Raw genomic sequence first — 22,590 nt, 5'->3', positions numbered from 1 at the left:
GTTGCCTTTATTCCACTGTAATACTGTTACCTCTGATTCTATCTTCCCCCTCCTAAATTGCAGAGTAAATTGAAAATTATGATCATTGTTTCCTGAGGATTCCCTCACCTTAAGCTCCCTTATCAAGTCTGCCTCATTGCACAACACTATCTTTGGACTGTGGGAGGAAACCAGAGTATCAAAAAGAAACCCACACAGACATGGGGAGAATGTGCAGAGGCAGTCACCCGAGGCTGGAATCTAACCCAGGTTCCTGGCACCGTGAGGCAGCATTGCTAACCATTGAGCCACTGTGTTTCTTAGATAACCACTCAACATGCCTCCATTGCTAATTCAGGGTTGGAGACATATTCCCGGAGAATAGGGGAATTTTCCTTTGGAAGTTCACACATCGGGACTTTCACATGATCCTGACAAATAAACAGCCTGATGTGGATCCTCTGATAATTGGAAAGCGGAAGATTTGGCCTACTATTATCACTTGGAGCATCATCTGAAACATAGTGATTGAAAAAGGAGTTGTTTTATAACTCATGCAATTGCTGTATATTTTCACTAAAAGCCAGCAATAAGCTTCACAGATGTCAGTGCAAAGTTTGGAATTTGCAAAAGCAACCTTTCACATCAGTTACATTTCAGAAAAGTCAAACAGAAAAAACATTGTAGAAATTATGAATTGCTACCTTTCACATTTCTATCTTTGCTGATTTAAAATGTCACCTACGTGAAGTGAAATATTAACATTCTCTCGTTGGCGTTCACCCGCTTTCTTGCTAAAATAATGACAAAAGAAAGGGAGGACATGAGTCAGTCCCAACTTTCAATTCCTCTCCCGTACATTGCCTTCTGAAACGACTGTTTAAACTAACTATGCTGTTCAACACTTCATCATCCCACGATAGCCCTGGCACTGACTCAAAAGTTATAATCTTGCTAAGATATCGTTCAACCTCAATTATATCCTTGCACTCTGTGCCCTTTGACTGTTCTCCGTACCTGCGATCCCTATGGGTTAAACTATCACTGACTTTGTTCCAACACAAATGCAATATGAAAGGTTCTGTTTGATCGAAAAGCCTTAAATACCTACAGCAAAAACAAAGAAAACATTCTTCAAATTCAACAATTCATCATTTGAACACAACATAACAGAAGAGATTCCAGCCTATTCCTTCTCCATATTATACAGCATCAATACTATCACAGAGTCCATCTCTCTCAATTAATATCCTGAGGGAAATCTAGAGTCAATCTATCAATTTACCGACTCCACTCTCCCCTGGGGAGTCTTGCATATCCACAGCATGTGTTGGACATTCAGGTATACCCTGGAAACAATTTTTTAATCAGAAAATCAAAGAGTTATGCAGCTAATTTTCCAATGTAAATTTCCAGTAGGCACGGCTCCTCCAAAAGCGCAAAATTGAATTAAAAATCTCAAATAATCCCCAATCTCAAAAATCGCAGAGAAAAATTACATTTATTTATCTACCCATATAATTGAAATCTAATCTGCAACTACAGACAACATTCTCTCTGGCCCCAACTGCACAAGATCCATCAAATCATGCAAAATATGAGATTATCCAAGTCAATGATTATCCCTAGAACCATTAAAACTCGATCCAAATACTCTACATATCACATTGGAAGTTGTGAAGGGCTCCGAGTCAAATGGATTTACACTTATTTTTAAAAGAGTGTCTTAGCATTTCAGAAGTCATAATCTTTCACTTCAATTAAAGGAAGTCCAATCTGTTGTTGCTGAACCCTGGCAAAATAATGCAGCTCTTACGTTACTTGTTAATTATTTTTCCTTTTGAATTTTTGGGCTCGGAGATTTGGAAAAGGCTAGCATCACAACTGTCACTTTTTGACGGATAAAATACAGCCCAGTCTGTCAGAGAGTGCAATTTGAAATAAATGAAAATTAATACAAACATATGATAAATTCTATACCTCACTGCTTGAATTCCAAGGTATGCACGACTGATAATGTTAATCCAACTTACGGTGTAAGTGTAACAATCAGTGGATATCTATGATTTGGAAGCTCATTCAATAAAATTTGGCAATTAATGAAATGCTATTTTGTTGTCATCAGAATTTCCATCATGAACTGAATCAGATATAAAATGAGATTGGTTATACACAGCAGTGTGGTGACCACTCTGTCCTAGCTGTGATACATATCTCATTGAGTAGGTCATCTCTGGCTTATGTGGTTTACATTCTTACAACTTAAGGGATATAATATTGCAGTGTTGTGATCTTTTGATTTGTGGAATAGTATGCCATCATCAACTGGCATTGATTTTCAAACTGGTCTATTCAAAATTCTTTTGATTACACACAAAGCCAACAATACAGGGAATGCAGCTTTTTTGTAAAGGGAGTGACCTCACGGAGTACTTCATTTCATCATCGTGGTGACCCCATTGCATCAATTACTTCCACAAGCTTCCAGTAAGATGTCACTGCATTGACAAGCTGGTGTTCCAAGGCCATTGAATATGACTTTCCACAGAACTCTGACTAATGGTAAATAATAACCTTCAGTTTGGTCTAGTTCACATTTTGCTGAAGGATTGCAAGTGAGCCAAACTTGGATGTTAATTTGAAACAGGAACGCAACCCAGCACAGGCTAATCATAATTGGATAGTCTTCTAGCGACAGGAACGCTTGAGTGTTCACCTTAAAGAAAAAGGGGTAAAGGCAGGGAGTTTTCTGGATTTTTGTTTCCCCCCAGGGCCGAAGGAGAGGTGAGAACTGAGTTTGGGAAGTTGAGCTTTTCAAACCAAAGCAATTACTTCAAAAGCTTTATCTTTTATGTCAAGATATCATTATACAATTCCAATTGAAACATTATGATTTCCAACAATACAATAATTTAATTAAGTTAAGAATAAAATATTCTCGTCAGGGAAAACACAACATCCAGACAGCAAATGTGTTGCTCAGTTATCAATTATTTTGTTAATATCTATTGCAAGATCAATTATAAGCCAAAGGTCAACTCATTGTTTGAATGGGGGGGCCTGAGAAACTCACAAAGAATCCTCTTTGTTTCTGTGTTGTGCAAGAATGCAAGGTTCACCCATCTGAAGGACGTAGCAGTACCGTTGGAAAATCTCATGGCAACTTCAGGAGATGTTTAAACGTTCTCCTGGCTTCCCCTGCTGGTAAAATTGACAAAGCCAGCAGGAGAATTGGAGAAAGAATACAAACACAATTGCAAACCAATCAGTTAATTGCACCCAGATCGGGCATACAGGAAATATGAACAGGATAGCCATGTCAAATGTTATTATTCTGAAGCCATTTCAAGATGGAATGCAACATTAAGGTTGGGAACAAGCAATCCGGCCCATATGCTCCTGTTCCTGCTCACCAGGCCAGTTGCATTCTCCCTTATTCTTTCTCTTTTTGTCGTGTCTCTTCATATCTTTTATGTCCAAGTTCTCCTTTTCTCCAGCCTCGGAAGGGAGCATGATGGATCCAGATGTCTGTTCCTCGTTGCCATACTGGCCCATGGCTCTAATGAAGGCTTTATTGTCGGTGGGTCTAGTCCGGTCCACTTGGTGGTGGTTTCAGTGATCGTGGTTCCAGTTTGTTCCTTGTGGCTTTGGCAACCTGGCTGGTCTGCTCTGTCCTTCCTTCTATGGTGGTGATGCCCCCTTGCTATGGCAGCAATGCGGTGCCTTTGGTGTTGGCTTCAGTGGCAGCAGCATGGTAGGTCTGGTCCAGAAGTCCTTGCTTTGGCAGCCTCAGAGGGCATTTTTGGCAGCGGCATCCCATAGCCACTCACTCTATTAACCCAGGAGCAAAAGGAGGGAACAAAAGATGAACTTTGTCCTAACTTCATCTCAATTATTTCTTCTTGTAATTTCTGTAATTAAAATGGTGCCACATTGTGGTGACCATTCACCATATTTTCATCAATACAAGTGGCAATAAATTGCTATTCTATTCTATTTACATTGTGTTCCAATTTGTAAACAAAATCAAGATTGCAACCCACTCACAACCTGAGGACTGCCTGAAGCCTGGACTGAGTGAAGTGCAGTTAAATTGTTGCTTCACCTGGAAGGTTTGTCTTGGACAGTGAGGAAGGAGGAGGTGAATAGGCAATCACATGGGAAGGTGCCATAAGAACGTGGGGAAGTGTAGGAGGTAGAGGAGGAGTGGGTCAGGGCCCGATGAATAAATGGTCCATGCAGAATGCTGACCAGGAAGGAAAGGGGAATTTGTGTCTGTTAGTAGCATCCCACTGAAGTTGGTGGAGGGAGCGACTTCTGATCCCTTGAATGTGTAGGCTGGTAGGTTGGAAAGTGAGGACCAGAAGTCTCTATCATTGTCGTGGGAAGGAAGAAAAGCACTGTCAACCCATCCTGACAGTGGTGGAGAATCCTTAGTTGATGGAAAAGGTGGACATTTCACAGGCCCCCTTGCAGAATGTGGCATCATCAGAATGGATATAATTGAAATGGAGAAAGGGAGAGACTGGAATGGAGTCCGTACAGGAAGGATCCCCGAATTTTAATTCTTGGTAATTCTGAATTTCAGGCAAGAAATTACCACACATTGGTTAAAGGTTTCCCTAAAATATTTCATTCTCTGTTCTCTTTGGTCTATAGTCTCTTACCACAAATGAGTATTAAATAATTGAACCAAACTAAACTGTTACCACTGTGTTAGTATGCAATGAAGGTAGGCTTCACTACAAGGCAAGCATTTGTTACCCATCCTTGGGAATGTACTGGGAGTCACCTTGTTGTACTTTAGTCCATGTGGTAGATACACTTCATATTGACTGGGAGGGAATTCCAGGATTTTGACCGGGGACAGAGAAGGAATGACAATTTAGTTCCATGTCAATTTGCTGTCTGATTTGGAACAGAACATGCAAGTGGTGGTTCTCCCGTAGGTCTAATGCTTTTGTTTTTCTAGATGGTAAAGGTCCCAGATTTGTAAGGTTCTTTTGATAGAGGCTTATGAGTTGCTACAGTTTATATTGCTGCCATCGTGATTGATAGAGGAATGAATGATTGTTGGAGGTGTTCGACGATGTTTTGTTTAAACTGGCTGCTTTGTCCTGGATAGTGTTGATGCTCTTGAGTGCTGTCAGAGCTACAATGATTCACATAAATAAAGAGTATACCATCACATTCCCAATGTGTGCCTTGTGGATTGTGAATAGAGACTAAGAAGACTGGAGTTGGCTTTTTCACAATAGAATTTCCAGCCTCTTCTTGTTTTTTAGCCACAATATTTACATGGCTGGTCCAATTCCGTTCTGGTGAACTAAAACCCTAGAAACTTGATGATTGGGGATTCAACAACAATGTTTCCATTAAACATCAAGTAGAAATGGTGAGACGTGCTCTTGTTCAAAACATCAGTTGCCTGGCACTTTCCATGTTATGAATGTTACTTGCTAGTTATCAACCTTAGCCTGACCTTGCTACATGAAGGTATGGACTGATCCTGTATCCAAGGCATTGTGCAGTGTTCAGTACCATTTACAATCAGAATAAAACAACTCTCTTCTGACAGAAGGAAGTCCATTGATGAAGCAGTCGAAGATTGTTGGGCCAAGTACACTAACCTGGGGAACTCCTGCAGAGATGTCCTGGAACTGAGATGATTGACATCCACCGACCATAGCCATCTTCCTTCGCACACCTTTGACACCGATCAGCGGAGAGTTCCCAGCACGATTCCCCACTGACTCCAATGTTGTTCAGGCTCCTTAATGCCATACCTGTCAAATGCTGCCGTGATGCCAAGCGCAGTCAATCATGTCTGGACATCAGATTTTTTTGCCTGTGTTTGGATTGAAGTTAGCAGTCAGGAGCCAAGTGGCCCTGACAATACCCATTGTATAATACATTATAATATACTTCTTTCAAGAAACCAATAGTGACTTCAGGGTGACACTTAGCATTTTAATAAAGGGATGGTTATGTTCTTTTACAGGATTAACAGCCAGCTCGTGGAACTGCATTCTCCAAAACTGCGCCAGTTAACTCTAACTTTATTATTCATCATTAATTATAAATCTACTAGTCATTGAAAGAGGAACTTCAGGGTCTTTCAATGTTTGACTGAAGGCTAAATGACCTTTAACATTGCAAAATCTCTTCAGAAATGGCTGGTTGGGACAGGGGGTTCCAGGAGCTGTGTTAACCACCTGATTGACATGCCAGCACGTAATAACTGAAACAAATCCATTAAACAGCATACCAGTGCAAGTTTTCACACACCCACTTGTACCTAACCAAGTGGAGACTGAGCTATGAAAAACAGTAATTGTTATTGCCAATAACAGCGCTGATGTTGGCATCAGAGACAGGGTTATCTTGAGCGATGAGAGAAAAATCCCTTTCGATGCATCTCAGAGCTGGCAACTCCACATTAGTGCTGACATTTAGATTGCTCACAGCTCCTTCAGGCAAACAATCTATTAGAGATAGTCATCCAAGAGACGGTTCACTGATCAATCATGTTCTCGTTCCCAATTTTACCAAATACCTATCTGCTAACGGCATATCAGCACCTTCGGAATTATAAGGACAGATTTTTTCCTCTGCCTAAATAGAGGAATATTTATAAATCAGATGCAAGCAGTGCAAGTTTCACCATCCATTTTTTTTAAAAAATTGTTCCATTCGATCCTTGACTGTTTCCTTAGCATCAATTTCTAATCACTGTTTATATCCTCTGAGTACTGGACCATACATTGGCACTGATTGTCACCTCCTCCCATGTATTTTATGTCACTGTATCCAAAATTGCCTGTGGTGCCAAACTTTACCCAGTCCCAGCCATAGAACAGGAAAAGTAAATGCAACTCATTGACTCTATTTTGCACTTTCACCTTTTACTTGTCACCTAAAATGCTTTACCATAAATGTGACCAACTTAGCTCGTGGAAAGATTAGACATCATTCGAAAATCTTTGCATCGTTCCTAGCCCTGCAGTTTTGGCACACTTCCAGTTTCAGGCCCTGGTTAAACCAGGAGCTCCAAGGAAGTTTCATGAGAAAATGACACAAGAGCCTGCCTCAATGGAGAATACTCTCTGAACATTTACAGATAGCACTGCAGCAACAAGAACCCTCTTACAGTAGATTATTCTACCATGAATAATCTAAGAAGTCTGACGAGTCTTCAAATTACGCTATATCTTCCGTCAAAACAGATGCTGTTAGTCAATTGACTAGTATGCTAAAGACTGTCTGCCATTCAAGTATGACTACTGAGCTTACTTAAAGAAGTTATACTCATCCCACCACTGATTTTTTGATTCTGCTGGATTAGCACCTTCTTATTCATACATGGTAAACAGATGTCACTGGCTGGGTCAGCATTTATTTCCCATCTGTAATTGGAGAAGTTGTTGATGAGCTGCCTTAGAATCCTTACAGTGTGAAAACTGGCTATTCAGCCCATCACGTCCACACTGACCCTATGAAGACCATCCTATCCTGACCTAAACCCCCTACCCTATCCCTGTAACCCTGCATTTCCCATGGCTAATCCACCGAGCCTACACATCCCTGGACGCTATGGGTAATTTAGCATGGACAATCCACCTTGCTTCCACATCTTTGAGGTGTGGGAGGAAAAGGGAGCACCCGGAGGACATCCATGCAGACACAGGGAGAATGTGCAAAGTCCACACTGACAGTTGGCCAAGGGTGGAATTGAACCGGAGTCCCTACTGCTGTGAGGCAGCAGTGCTAACCACTGAGCCACCATGCCTTCTTGTACTGCTGCAGTCATAGAGTCATAGAGATGTACAGCATGAAAGCAGACCCTTCCGTCCAATTCGTCCATGCCGACCAGATATCCCAACCCAATCTAGTCCCACCTACTAGCACCCAGCCAATATCCCTCCAAACCCTTCCTATTCATATACCCATCCAGATGCCTTTTTAATGTTGCAAATGTACTAGTCTCCATCACTTCCTCTGGCAGCTCATTCCATACACGTACCACCCTCTGCATGAAAATGTTGCCCCTTAGATCTCTTCTCAATCTTTCCTCTCTCACCCTAAACCTATGCCCTCTAGTTCTGGACTCCCCTAGCCCAGAGAAGAGACTTTGTCTATTTATCCTATCCATGCTTCTCGTGATTTTATAAACCTCTATAAGGTTACCCGTAAACTTCCAACAACTCAAAATCATGCTTGCAGAGTGAAAGGAGATGTTCTGATAAGTTGTCAGCTGTTTGCATTTGGTCTCCCTGGTATATGTATACAGTATGTATGCACAGTATACCAAGTTGAAAGAAGAAAATTGCTGGATTATCTCAGAATGTTTGTAACCTTGGGAAGTGAGAAGGGAAGATGCAGCATTTCCCTTACTTGCACTGAAAGGCACCACAGGGCGGGGAGGGAGTGATCAAGGAGTAGATGTTGTTGAGGAAGCTATCATTGTGGAATGGTGATAGGTAAGGAGAGGGGAAGATGCATCTTGCAGTGACATCCCACTGAGCAGGCGAAAATGGGGGAGGATGACCTATACAGGATGACCTCATGAATGCAGAGACTGGTGAAACAAAGGATGATAATGAGGGAAAGCCAATTATAGCCCAGTGAGGAAGGACAAAGGAGTGAGAGTGGCAACAATCATGGGAGAGGGAGGAATCCTCAGCTGAGGGAAGAAAAGGTAGTAATATCGGAGGTACTGGCATGGAAGGTGAGAATAAATGCTGGTTGTTTTGTCCTTCCGTTTATGCTTTCTTTTACAAATGTCATGTGACCTTAAACACACTTTCAACGTGATAGCCAATTGTCTGATTTCAATCCTATTAAAGATTCAATTTTAAGATTAAGATAAAGACTAAAGATAAAAGCAAAAGCAGCACAATTCTCTCTGACAGTTGGAAACATAACAGATCTCTAGCAGCAATGGCAAGAATTGGATAAGGGTTGGAGGTAGCAGAGAATATCATTGAATTGAAGACATTTTGTCAATTTTACATTGACAGTTGGTGACTGCTGCTTGTTTTACATTTCAGATCTATATAGAGATAATGAAAGCTTTTATATATGCAACAAGTTTTATTCTCTGTGCTCCAGCTCTTTCTACAATTTTCCCTGGAATCACACACAGACTAAATCAATTAACCACAATGTGCATCAACAGTAACACGCTCAATTAAACACAGAAATATTCAACATTGCAGTGACAGCACCCCGAACTGTTTAACTGTGTACTATACTCCAGGTCATGTATTAAGACTAAACATAGAATTAGTTGCTGGTTGATAAAAGCACTTTCTTCAATTTTGCTGGTCTAGAGCTAAGCATTAGTAAACCATATGAGGTTCTTAATTTAAGTTTGTTTCATAAGGCAGAACAAAGTTTCTTTAAATTTTGCTTTCACCACTAGTTAGAGCACCATCAGAAAAATCTTAGGATATTTATATCACTCTTGATATGCCTAATATAATAAATAAAGGCTTCAAACACATGATTGGAAATACAAACCTAGTTTCATACAATTCCAAATAGTCCCTTACCCAAGAATTTCATATGAAATACAATATCCTTCATGATAATTTATTTAAACTCCAGCTGGTTACTCTTACTTTCTTTAAATTCCTAAAACATAGCTTCAGGCTTCTTCAAAAAGACACACTGTGCTGCACTGCACGCTCCTTACCACATACTTCCGACTCCTGAATTAATGTTCAAGACTCCCAGCCTTCTGGCTTCTTGTCTACTCAAAAGGCCACCTCAGCTTATCTTGACAGATCCTCCAAAGCTTTCCTGATGTGCTCCAGGCTTTGCTTGGCTCCTGGATCCATGTTTTACTTTACCTGAGAAATGTTTCAGGCTTCAGACAATGTTGACTCACTATTGTAAAGAATACTCTGGGGCAAATGAAACCACCCACACTGTAATCCATCATTCACATCTGACAGCGTGACTCCATCAACTCCATTAGATCACTGATGCCAACTCAGAACATTGAGAGACTATAAATGCAAAAACCATGAACTCCAGTAATTTTACTTAAAGGATCATTACGTAAAGCTCTTTTTAAGATTTATTTTTAGATGAGTAATGTTCCTTGTTAAGGCTGGAGATGGTCTTTTTATAAAGTTTAATTTCAATGATACTAGGTTAGCAATGCACTAAGAGTTTAAGATGTCAACTTGTGTAGCTCAAAGTAGCGCAAGACAAGAATCTTTCTACATAAGATGCCAACAACAGAAAATGATGGATGTTTCCACTGTGCACTTTACTGCAGGACATGAGATTTTATCCACAAAATTACCAAAAAGGTCTAAATTGAACCACATCAGAGAAACCCGGCTATGGCCAAATTTTATAAAAGATCATTCTAATGTTGGATTTTTTTACTTTCATCTTTGCATAGTGAGAAGAGTGAAATTTCCTTGTGCATGAATTGCAGAAAACCAATATCCAGGTAAGAAGGAAGGCAAATAGTATTTTAGCATTTACTGCTAAAGGAATAGAGCATAAATGTTCAGATGTGTTGCTGCCATTGTGCAAGGCATTGGTGAGACTGCACACTGAGTATTATATACAACTTTATTTCCTTTACTTGAGGAGGGATATGATTACTTTGAAGTTATTTTGGAGGAGGTTCACTAGATTGATTTCAGAGATGAGGCATTTGTCTTACGAAGAGAGATTAAGCAATTTAGACCTTCATTCTCTGGAGTTTAGAAGAATGAGAGGAGATTGAATTGAGGTATAAGGTGCTGAAGGAGATTGACAAAGTAAATGTAGAAAGGATTTTTCCTCATGGGGGCAATCTAGAGTTTTAGCAATAAGATGTGGCAGATTTAAAATGGAGAGAAGGACACATTACATCTCTGAAAGGGTGGTGAGTCTGTAGAATTCACTACACTAGAGTAGAGTACAGTAGATGCTAGACTTTGAGTAAATTTAATGAGGTAGATTTTTAATTAGTAATGGGCTGAAGGGGTATAGAGAGTGAGTAGGAAAGTGGTGTTGAGGGCAGGATGAGATCAGTCATGATTGTATCAAATGGCAGAGCAGGCTGGAAGGACTACATTGCCTACTCCTGCTCCTAGTTAATGTATTTCTTCATCAGGGGCTCAGCAAACATATCAGTGTTTACACATTCCTTGATGAAAAGCTTATACTCAAAACGTCTACTCTCCTGCTCCTCGGATGCTGCCTGACCAACTGTACTTTTTCAGCACTGTACTTTTGACTCTGATCTCCAGCATCTGTAGTCCTCACTTTCTCCTATATCAGTGTTTACTCAGAGGTGACACTCTTGCCTCTGAACCAGCAAGAGGTGACCACAATTCTTTTCCCAGAACTTGAAAACAATGTCGAAGTGGACATATCATTCTATATTCTTGCCATCTTGCCCAGTTTACATACAAGGGTCCAAATCTCTAACCAATCCTTTTCACTACCCTATATCACTGGCTCTGCTGATGGTTTAACAGTCATTCTCCCTTTTTTGAGCTTCCCTCAACGAAATTTTCTTGCACTCATGGGCAGCGAATATACTGGATGAAATTAGATTAGATTCCCTACAGTGTGAAAACAGGCCTTTTTGGCCCAACCAGTCCACACTGACCCTCCCACCCAGACCCATTCCCCCTAACTAATGCACCTAACTCTACGGGCAATTTACTTCACCTGCACATCTTTAGACTGTGGGAAGAAGCTTGAGCATCCGGAGGAAACCCACACAGAAATGGGGAGAATGTGAAAACTCCACACAGCCAGTCACCCAAGGCTGGAATTGAACCCAGGTCCCTGGCGCTGTGAGGCAGAAGTGCTAACCACTGTGCCACCAAGCCATATTAGTTCCACAGCTTCCTGCTGCCCATTAATCTATCACAAAGGCAGCCTGATTTTGTCTCAGTAATAAGACCTTTTTACTGCACTTTAGCTCATCTGCTACTGCTAACCCCATTGAATCATCACCCTCAGACTAAATTCTTTGGCAGCCATTCATCCGTACCTTCTATAAACTTATTGCAAGAAAAGCTGAGAGTGTGCGTTCACAATGTGCTGACAAACATTGTTTCCAACGGCCAATACCACCAAGAAGCAGATTGTCTAGTCACTCATCCTTTTTGTTGATTCAGGCAACTTGCTTTGTAGAAATTAGCTGCTGCATTTGCTGATGCAACAATAACGACATTTCAGACGTTAACCAGTTATGTACTGCTTTGGATTAAGAAATGGTCTACATTCATGCAAGTCATTTTAACACGTATCTAAATATTAAACATAAAATCACATACAGTGTTAACAGTAACCCTAGATGCTCATAATAGTGTTTTCAACCAGAATACTGTGTAATTTTGGACGAAGGTAATGAAAATTAAGATAAAACAAGCATTGTTTCATCTTAAACAATATTTTTCCCAACCAAAATTACAATGCAGAAAAGGTGTGAAAATTAATCACCAGATTTACTGTCTGTGTTACTAAAAAGATTGAGAACCATTGGTTTACATCAAGATTGCTGATGAACCAATACCATATAATTTAGTGCTGAGATGTCAATACTATGTTGATAAAGCAGCACTTCAAATAGAGGGTGTGAGTAAAGACACCATAGAATTAACTATAATTATTTCAAACTATACTCACAGAGAGGTAACTAGATTATCAACACCACCTCTCTTGATTGAAAGCTGGCTCTTCTGATGCACTTGAAATCTTGCTTGAATGCAGTTTGCGGACTTTTTTGTTGTACCTGTGGGGAAGCAAATGCAGAGAACAAATTAAATGATGTTAAGTAGATATGGTGAAAATGGTTAGTGCCACTGCACAGTCAAGGTGTCTACACTGCACTTTAAATCCAAGCATGGCATAAAAACGATGAGAGGGAACTGCAAAGCACCAATGCGTATTAACACTAACAAAGGAATCAAAACTCAGCGCTATCTGGTGTGATAATTTATTAATTTCCTGGCAACATGCTGGAAGTGTGCCATCCATCAGGATCTTCCTGCCGCAAAACATTGCAAGACTATATGGTCTTTGATATACAGCTTTCTGACACACTTCTGGTCTGCATGAGAAATGAGCTAATTATAGTGGGAGATCGCACACAGCATTACTCATGAGGAATAGGAGCCTGATTTTTCAAGATGCACTCCTTCAAGCCCGAAAGAATATTACAACCCCTCCTCGGATTTATCTCTGACTACATGTCCCCATGTTTACTTATTTAAGTTCTTCTCATGGAAATTGATGTCAGTTAATAAATATAACCTGTTAGTCTTGGTATTTTCCATGTTAAGGAATAGTGTATTTTGTTATACAGAATCATACTGTTAACACTGTATGTGATTTTATGTTTAATATTTAGATACGTGTTAAAATGACTTGCATGAATGTAGACCATTTCTTAATCCAAAGCAGTACATAACTGGTTAACGTCTGAAATGTCGTTATTGTTGCATCAGCAAATGCAGCAGCTAATTTCTACAAAGCAAGTTGCCTGAATCAACAAAAAGGATGAGTGACTAGACAATCTGCTTCTTGGTGGTATTGGCCGTTGGAAACAATGTTTGTCAGCACATTGTGAACGCACACTCTCAGCTTTTCTTGCAATAAGTTTATAGAAGGTACGGATGAATGGCTGCCAAAGAATTTAGTCTGAGGGTCAAAAAGAGACATGAAGTCCAGGGAGATTCCTGATGAAGGCTTTTGCTCGAAACGTCGATTTTCCTGTTCCTTGGATGCTACCTGATCTGCTGTGCTTTTCCAGCACCACTCTAATCCAGGCTGTCTGTCCTGCACTCATTAAGACTGAATTGCAAAAAACCATCTTTAGAAAGGAAGGAAACATTTATACAGCATGAGAAGAGGGTGATGATTTGTTTGACTATGGTAGACGAGGAGATAAAGCAAGAACTGATAAAAGGGCAGATAAAGTGACAGATTGTTCAGGGCATTGCCATTGGGACACAGCAGTAATTGACAGTCTTCTATATTTCCCTTCCTCCATGAAAGAAAAGGATGCAATGTATGGACATATGTATAAATAAATAAGAGAGCTAACAGCTCGGACTGCATCTCCATGCCAACTATATCCAACCAATCATTGCCATCTTTCATGCTGTATAACTTACTCGTTCCTTTCTAAATTTGGTTTTCTTGATTTCCAGTCCTGATGAGTGTAACTCAATAACCTTTGATGTCGTGCCTTTTTTTTAGCAATGTTGATATACCTCTACTTCACAGCAAAAGGTGTTAATGGCACAGTAAAGAGGCCAGAAGCCTGCTGCCTCTGTACAGGCTCCTAGTGTGAACAAACAAAACATTTTATTATTACCCTGTTATAGAGATGTACAGCATGAGAACAGACCCTTCAGTCCAACTCATCCATGTCAATCAGATATCTTAAATTAATCTAGTCCTATTTGCCAGCTCTTGACCCATATCCCTCTAAGCCCTTCCTATTCATAAAGTCATCCATCAGCTTCCACCACTTCCTCTGGCAACTCATTCCATTCACGCACCAGCTTTTGCATGAAAACGTTGCCCCTTAGGTCTCTTTTAAATCTTTCACCTAAGCTTGGACTCCCACACCTCAGTGAAAAGACCTTGTCTATTTACCCGATCCATACCCCTCATGATTTTATAAATTTCTATAAGGTCACCCCTCATCCTCTGACACTCCAGGGAAATAGCCCCAGCCTATTCAAGCTCTCCCTATGGCTCAAACCCTCCATCTCTAGCAACACCCTTGTAAGTCTTTTCTGAATGCTTTCAAGCTTCACTACATCTTTCCTTTAGGAGGGAAACCAGAATTGCACACAGTTTTCCAATAGTGGCCTAACTAACGTCCTGTACAGCTGCAACATGATGTCACAGCTCCTATACTCAATGCTCAAATATCCCATTGCACTCTGAGGTAACTTTCTTTGCTGTCCACTATACCTCCAATCTTTTGTCTTCTCACAGACCAGTATTTTTCTTTGCTTCAATTGTATTAATCTTTCATGGAAAAGGACGCTGTTATTCAACTACTCTATACAGTAAAACATACTATCTATTAATTGCTTTTCTTTCCCTGTACAAACACATTCCAGTGCAGAATGTTACTGAGTTAACTAGTTCCAATTCAAGCACTCCATGATTATTTGAAATGACAGCCGATAGAAAATGTGTCCTATCTGGGATTTTTAAAGTTAAACATATCTACCACTGAGTCAGCATTTCCTGTAAAGGCAGAGGAATGTCTTATCCTTGAATTTGCGGTACAATGTTGCAGCATTATACCATATATCTTTATAGTCTAAAGCAGGATGTGGTGAGAGCATCATGCCAGAAGATTATCCTGGAGAGAAAACTATTTAAATGAACATTATTCTTTTTAAACAAGACTGTTTCATCACTTACTGATATAAAAGGTAAAGTTGCCTTAGTCCTCTTCCACCATAGATCTGCTCTCACACTCGAGATACACAACTGGTGTTGATTCATTGTGTGAGTCAATGGGTCACTGTCCTATTTACATTTTCTGGTAAACTGTTTCTATTAACGATCAGCTTATTTTCAAATTTCAATTGTTCTTACTCCTGCGATTAGGATTCTCCGAAAAGTAACTTATTATATTGCAATAGAGTTATGGACATCCTTTATGATATCTGTTTTGTTAGCAAGGTGAACCTTTTAATATACAAAAATTATCCTTTTTAAAACCATTGTCAATACAAAGCCTGCTGCAGATCCCCTAATCTGCTGATTGTCCACTTTGTATTGCTAAGAAAAATTCCTGCCAACAAGGAGATGTTTAGCAGATATGTTTAGTCCATTGGACACTGACAATGTGAAGAATCAATGACAGTCCTAAAATTTATACCCATGACTCACTGAGGATGACCAGTTTTGAAGAATTTATTTCATGGGAGGTAATAAAATGGACAAAAATACAATAGTGGCACTTGTCAGATTTTTGCATTACAGACGTAAACATGATTACAGCAGCAAAGGAGGCCATTTAGTCCTTCATGCCAGTACTGGCTTTCTGAAGGGACAATTCACACAGTGTCATTCCACTGCATTCTCTTCATAACCCCGCACATTCTTCCTGTTCAGATAATAATCCAATTCTCTCTCACGTCTTGACTGAACATGCCTGTACTCAGGCAGTGCATTCCAGATGTTAACCACTGACTACATAAAACTGTTCCTTCTGACTCTATTGCTTCTTCTGCTCATCACCTTAAATCTATACTCTTTGATCCTTCCATCAATAGGAGCAGTTTCTCCCTCTTTTCTCCATCCACATTGCTCAGATTTTGAAGACCTCTATCAATCTCCTCAAACTTCTCTTCTGCAAGAAGAACAATCTGCCAAGGGGCGGCACGATGGCACAGTGGTTAGCACTGCTGCCTCACAGCACCAGAGGCCTGGGTTCAATTCCTGACTCAGGCGACTGACTGTGTGGAGTTTGCACATTCTCCCAGTGTCTGCATGGGTTTCCTCCAGGTGCTCCGGTTTCCTCCCACAGTCCAAAGATGTGCAGGTCAGGTGAACTGGCCATGCTAAATTGCCCGGAGTGTTAGGTAAAGGGGTAAATATAGGGGAGTGGATGGGTTGCGCTTCAGCGGGTCGGTGTGGACTTGTTGGGTCAAAGGGCCTGTTTCCACACTGTAAGTAATCTAATCTCAATTTACATTGTCTCTCTGCATTTTCCCTATCGATATGAATTATTTAGCACTCCTTTCCATTAAATTAGGGAGACACATGTTTAAGACAGAAATGAGGAGGAATTCCTTCTGTTTAAGGTTTGTGAATCTTTGAACTGTGTTACTGCAGAGTGCTGTTGAGTTTGCACCATTGAGTATACTCAAGGCTGAGACAGACAGATTTTTAATCAGTAAGGTGGAGGGTTGTTTTTCAGACTGGAGGCCTGTGACCAGTGGAGTGCCACAAGGATCAGTGCTGGGTCCTCTACTTTTTCTCATTTACATAAATGATTTGGATGCGAGCATAAGAGGTACAGTTAGTAAGTTTGCAGATGATACCAAAATTGGAGGTGTAGTGGACAGCAAAGAGAGTTACCTCAGATCACAACACGATCTTGACCAGATGGGCCAATGGGCTGAGAAGTGGCAAATGGAGATTAATTCAGATAACTGCGAGGTGCTGCATTTTGAGAAAGCAAATCTTAGCAGGACTTATACACTTAAAGGTAAGGTCCTAGGGCATGTTGCTGAACAAAGAGATCTTGGAGTGCAGGTTCATAGCTTCTTGAAAGTGGAGTCGCAGGTAGATAGAATAGTGAAGAAGGCATTTGGTATGCTTTCCTTTATAGGTCAGAGTATTGAGTACAGGAGTTGGGAGGTCATGTTGCGGCTGTACAGGACATTGGTTAGGCCACTTTTGGAATATTGCATGCAATTCTGGTCTCCTTCCTATCGGAAAGATGTTGTGAAACTTGAAAGGGTTCAGAAAAGATTTACAAGGATGTTGCCAGGGTTGGAGGATTTGTGCTATAGGGAAAGGCTGAACAGGCTGGGGCTGTTTTCCCTGGAGCGTCAAAGGCTAAGGGGTGACCTTATAGAGGTTACAAAATTATGAGGGGCATGGATAGGATAAATAGACAAAGTCTTTTCCCTGGGGTCAGAGGGAGTCCAGAACTAGAGGGCATAGGTTTAGGGTGAGAGGGGAAAGATATGAAAGAGACCTAAGGGGCAACTTTTTCACACAGAGGATGGTACGGGTATGGAATGTGCTGCCAGAGGAAGTGGTGGAGGCTGGTAAAATTGCAACATTTAAGAATCATTTGAATGGATATATGAATAGGAAAGGTTTGGAGGGATATGGGCCAGGTGCTGGCAGGTGGGACTAGATTGGGTTGGGATATCTGGTCGGCATGGACGGGTTGGACTGAAGGGTCTGTTTCCATGCTGTACATCTCTATGACTCTATGAGTAAGGGAATCAGGAATTATAGGGAAAAGGCAGGAAATAGAAGTTAAGGATTACTAAGTCAGCCATGATCAGACTGAATGGCAGATTGGACTCTACAGGCTAAATGGACTACTTTGCTCCTATGCCTGATGATCTTATTACATCAAGGCTGAAGGGTAGAACTGTTGGTCCTGTTTCAGAGCTTCACATGAAGAAACATTGGAGATTAAAGATTCAAAAATGGAGGGGAGAGAAAAGTCTTATCGACTTCACTCATTACCACATTGAGATTCCTGACGCGGTCTCCCAAGTGGGCAAATCTGTAAAACCAATCCTCAGTACTGATAGGTCCCTTATTCCTTCCTAAAGATTTAAGGGGCACTCAGTATGTTTGAGTCCCTGCTCTAATTTATTTGCATACATTGTAAGTTGCTAATGCCAGCAACATGCTGTGTGCTGATGCGGAGTTCAGAAAGGGCAGTAATCGACAAATAGAAATACAAATATTTGGGGTAGAGAGGGGGAGTAATTTAAATTGGAGTCTATGGGTTTGCATAATACAAAAGATTTAACAAATTTCTATGCACACTTCACAACTAAGACTTGATATCACACTGGCTTTAATGGGTGACAGCAATATAATGCACGTCAGTAGCTTTCAAGGTCTGCACCCTTAAGCCGAGCAGATACCAGGATGAGATTTTAACCATGGGTGGGCTTTCTATGAAAAGTTACAGGTTTTATTGAATTTACCATCTCTGGGGAAGCCATGGTGAGTTTAGCGTTTGAACCAGACAACACTGTGGTATCATCTGGTCCATAAGTGGGAAGAGGCTGCTGACAGCTGGGAGGTTTGGAGGTCAAAAGCAGCCAAGAATAAAGTGAGGACTACAGATGCTGGAGAGTCAGAGTTGAAAGTATGGCGCTGAAGAAGCACAGCAGGTCAGACAGCATCTGAGAAGCAGGAGAATCAACATTTCGGGTAAAAGCTTTTCATCAGGATTGTGGAGGGGCAAGAGGGGGTGCTGAGAGATAAATAGCAGAATGGGTTGAGTCTGGGGGGAAGGTAGCTGGGTAGGCAATTATGGATGCAGGTGGGGGATAGGTCGATGGGGAGAATGGAGAGGATAGGTGGGAAGGAAGATGGACAGGTAGGCCAGTTCAAGAGGGCGGTGCCCAAGTTGGAGGGTTGGATCTGGGATGAGGTGGTGAGAGGAGAGATTTAGAAACTGGTGAAGTCGATGTTGATGCCATGTGGTTGAAGGGTCCCAAGGTGGAAGATGAGATGTTCTGCCACCAGTTGTCAGGTGAATTTGATTTGGCGGTGGAGGAGGCACAGGACTTGCAAGTCCTTGGGTGAGTGGGAGGAGGAGTTGAAGTGGTCGGCCACAGGGTTGTTGGGTTCGTGTGTCCCAGAAGTGTTCCCTGAAATGCTCCACGATTTAGTGCCCTGTCTCACCAATGTAGAGAAGGCTACATCAAGAGCAATGTTCTCAGTAGATGAGGTGGGTAGGTGTGCAGGAAAATCCAACACTCTTATATCTCACAGGTAGGATGCAACATACCTTTACAAAGCGTGCCCATGTTTTACATCATTGTATCATAGCAAGTGACCTGATGGTATAAATATCTCGGATGCCATCTTATTGGGGCTACTTGAAGCATGCCACACTGAGGAAAGTGTACCACTGTTCATTACAAAAGTGTATTGTATTGGCCCAGGCAAAGAAGTGTCTGTGAGTACAACATATACACACAAGGAGCTAAAAAAATCTATTAAATATTTCAATACTACATTACCAATGTCTAGTTCTAATTTACAGGGACTAACGTAAATATTATTTCATCAGGAAGAATACCCTGCTGATGGCAGAAGCACATGATCATACTTGAGCAACTTAAAGGGAGAAAATGGATGAGGTAGTGGTGGAGCTCAGGGTGGAGGAAGTTTCACGTTTATTGAAGGACCCAAGTGGTGCACTTGACCTTGGCAAACAGCAAAGAGTGACCTACCATTTTCTCGGCCCTATTCAGGCTCCCTTATCTTGACTAGACTTCAGTGTTCCTCCTCAGCTCTGAGCTAAAATCAATACCGGGCACGGATCACATTAAGACTATGATTCACATTACATAATTTAGAACCCTTCTGGATTTGGGAAGATGGATTATACACATATTTGGAAGTGTCTATTAAATTTGAAAATAGTGGGATCTGGAAACTTCAAGCAATTCAGGAAACTCTTAACTACATTTTTTGTTTAGTTTCCATCAGGCAATTGGTTCGAAAACTTTTTCCTTCACCCCACAGAATTTACTTTCCACTGATTTAGTATCAATGTGGATCCTATGAATTAACTAAATACTTGAGCACCGAGGCCCAGAGTACCAGAGCTCAGAAGCTGTATATGACCCATGGGTTACAGTTCTCACACTCCTATAATGCAGGTCAATGCAATTCTTTTGCCAAAGATGTGTTTATTTTGTCCTCTCAGTCTTATTCTCTACAAAAATTAATTTTATAAATTATTTTGGACCACAGTGGCAATATAGCATACAATTTGATTTCGAAATGATCTATCATCAAACACAGGCTTCCCATATACAGTATGCGGACGAAACAGCACTTTTTTTAACCAACCTTGAAAATTGCTCTTAACCAACTCTTTGAAAACTTTTGAGAAGAAATCAGTGAGACTGCTTTCATTTAGCTGCTCTTTTTTTGGAAGGACTGTTCTAAATAACTGAATGCCAGGTATTGCAAAATGTCTGTGCGTGTGGTACGTCAGGCCTCTCTGGCTGGTTTGGCCTACATCCACATCACCAAATATGGATGTGATGCTTACACTGGAATGAAAACATTTCACAGACTCAGTGGCTAAACACCATGGCTTTTTATTAAGTTAAACACAGCTTCACAATTCACACTGTTCAGAAACATAAATCATTGGTTATATTATCTTGACGATATCAAGTTTAAACCTGGTAACAGTCCTTGGGGATCTTGTTAGGGATACCAAAAATGGCTAAGACTGGACTGCGAATGCAAGTAAAAAGGGGAAAAAGTGTGTTTATTTTTGGTGGCAGTGACATTGACATTGAATATTTCGACCTTTGCTTTAAGTACATGACAAGTGGAAACAGCCTAATCTGGTTGCAGTCAGTCTAGAGCTCTCTAAAGTAGCTCTCAAAAAAATTGTTCCAATAGCTCAGTACCTGATGCTCCTATAGTGGACTTCACAATGGCAGCTTGATTGGAATTTGCTGCTAGTACTTAATTAACAAAACCTGAGCACTGCAGAAGCTTGGTGATTTTGAATTTTACTGCAATTTTTTCTTTTGACATAGTAGTTTAGAAATTTGAAGATTCTCCAGGGGGAATCTTATCAATTTGCTTGTACCACTTGCAAACATGTGTAGTTAGCGCTGTTCGAATACTGGGAGAGCTTAGTGCCCAAGTACCAAATAGAAAATAAGATCTGACAGGGTCTGCAAACAACATGTGAATCTCTCCACCATACTGTGTTCTCCACCCTTGCAAAGTTCCATCAGATAAAACTTATTTAATAGGGAGCTCAGATGTTGGATGGATAATTCATGAACCATGCCTCAGAATAAACCTCAAGTTTTCAAATTTTAATATACAATATCCATCATTTTAAAGTCCATGAAGTCCATGACCAGCTGAACTTCTGAAATGCACTCTCACCGGGTAATGACCCAAAGCCAGATAATGACACATTAACGCTCCACATAAACTACAAGTCGTGCATCAGAATGGCTCTATCAGCTGAAATCTGATTCCTAATGTGGTCCCATCTTGCAAAGCACCACTCTATGCATTTCGCTCCTTATAAGTGCATGGAGTTTGTCATAACCATCAGGGTCCAATTTAAACATAGTATTGAAGGATGGGGGGAAAAGAAGTTAGCTTAATGAAGCAAGTAAGACAACATGTGGTGACAATGGCAAAAAAAAATACAGAGTTAAACTTTGTCAAACAGGAATAACGCTTTTCTCAATATCATTCTCCATCCTTTCTTTATTAAAGGTTTAGAAACTACATCTTGAGAGAGTAGACAGTGATGACTTTTAGTATGAAAGTCACTTTTTAAGTTTCTTCTTTCTGGGTTTCTCTTAATGATATATGAAACTGTTTGGGAAACTTGATGCGTGGGTGTTGCTATCTGCATTGTGCAATGTTACATATCTTGCAGGCCATATATGGTTATTTTATAAACTGATGGACATTGCGTTTTTTGTTAAATTACAGCAGCTGGATTTCTTAACAATTAGAGTTGAAGTCAGTGCCTATCTGATACCCGTATTTGATAACCATAACTGGATGAAATCAAGCTAGTCATTCTTGAGTTGCTTTTAATACACATTAAATTTAATATCTAAAAATAATTATCAGAATTAAGTTTTTTTAAAAATTCAAATCCTGACATTAAAAAGATTTGTTGCTTTATGGAGCAAACAACCTCCAAAAATTTATTTACAATTTTTTTTGCAAGATCTATTTTTGTGTCTTTATAATTTTATTTTCTTCAATCTCCATTTAACTTGTGGTGCCTTAAGGCTCACATGTATCAATCCACAGATACACCGCTTCCTTAAAGCCTCTGCATTATTGCTCCCAGAATAGCATGCAAGTGTGGTCAAGACAGATCTCCAATCC

The 22,590-nt window shown here is 40.5% G+C and overlaps 1 protein-coding gene across 2 annotated transcripts in view; it reads right to left on the bottom strand.

Moving 5' to 3' along the window:
• The window catches only part of LOC132826772 (non-muscle caldesmon-like), a 209,672-nt gene that overhangs the window by 141,297 nt on the left and 45,785 nt on the right, over positions 1–22,590 (bottom strand). Inside the window, exon 2 of one of the 2 annotated variants that reach the window (XM_060842956.1) lies at positions 12,631–12,736. The exons of the other annotated variant lie outside the window; for it this stretch is intronic. The gene's annotated coding sequence lies outside the window, so the exon portion shown is untranslated. The remainder of the gene's footprint in view (positions 1–12,630; positions 12,737–22,590) is intronic. 2 annotated transcript variants of the gene reach the window in all.

Source organism: Hemiscyllium ocellatum, chromosome 23, assembly GCF_020745735.1.
Source record: "Hemiscyllium ocellatum isolate sHemOce1 chromosome 23, sHemOce1.pat.X.cur, whole genome shotgun sequence".
Lineage (NCBI taxonomy): Eukaryota > Metazoa > Chordata > Chondrichthyes > Orectolobiformes > Hemiscylliidae > Hemiscyllium > Hemiscyllium ocellatum.
Note: the sequence above shows the minus strand (reverse complement) of the source record. Positions and strands in the feature narration are given on the sequence as shown.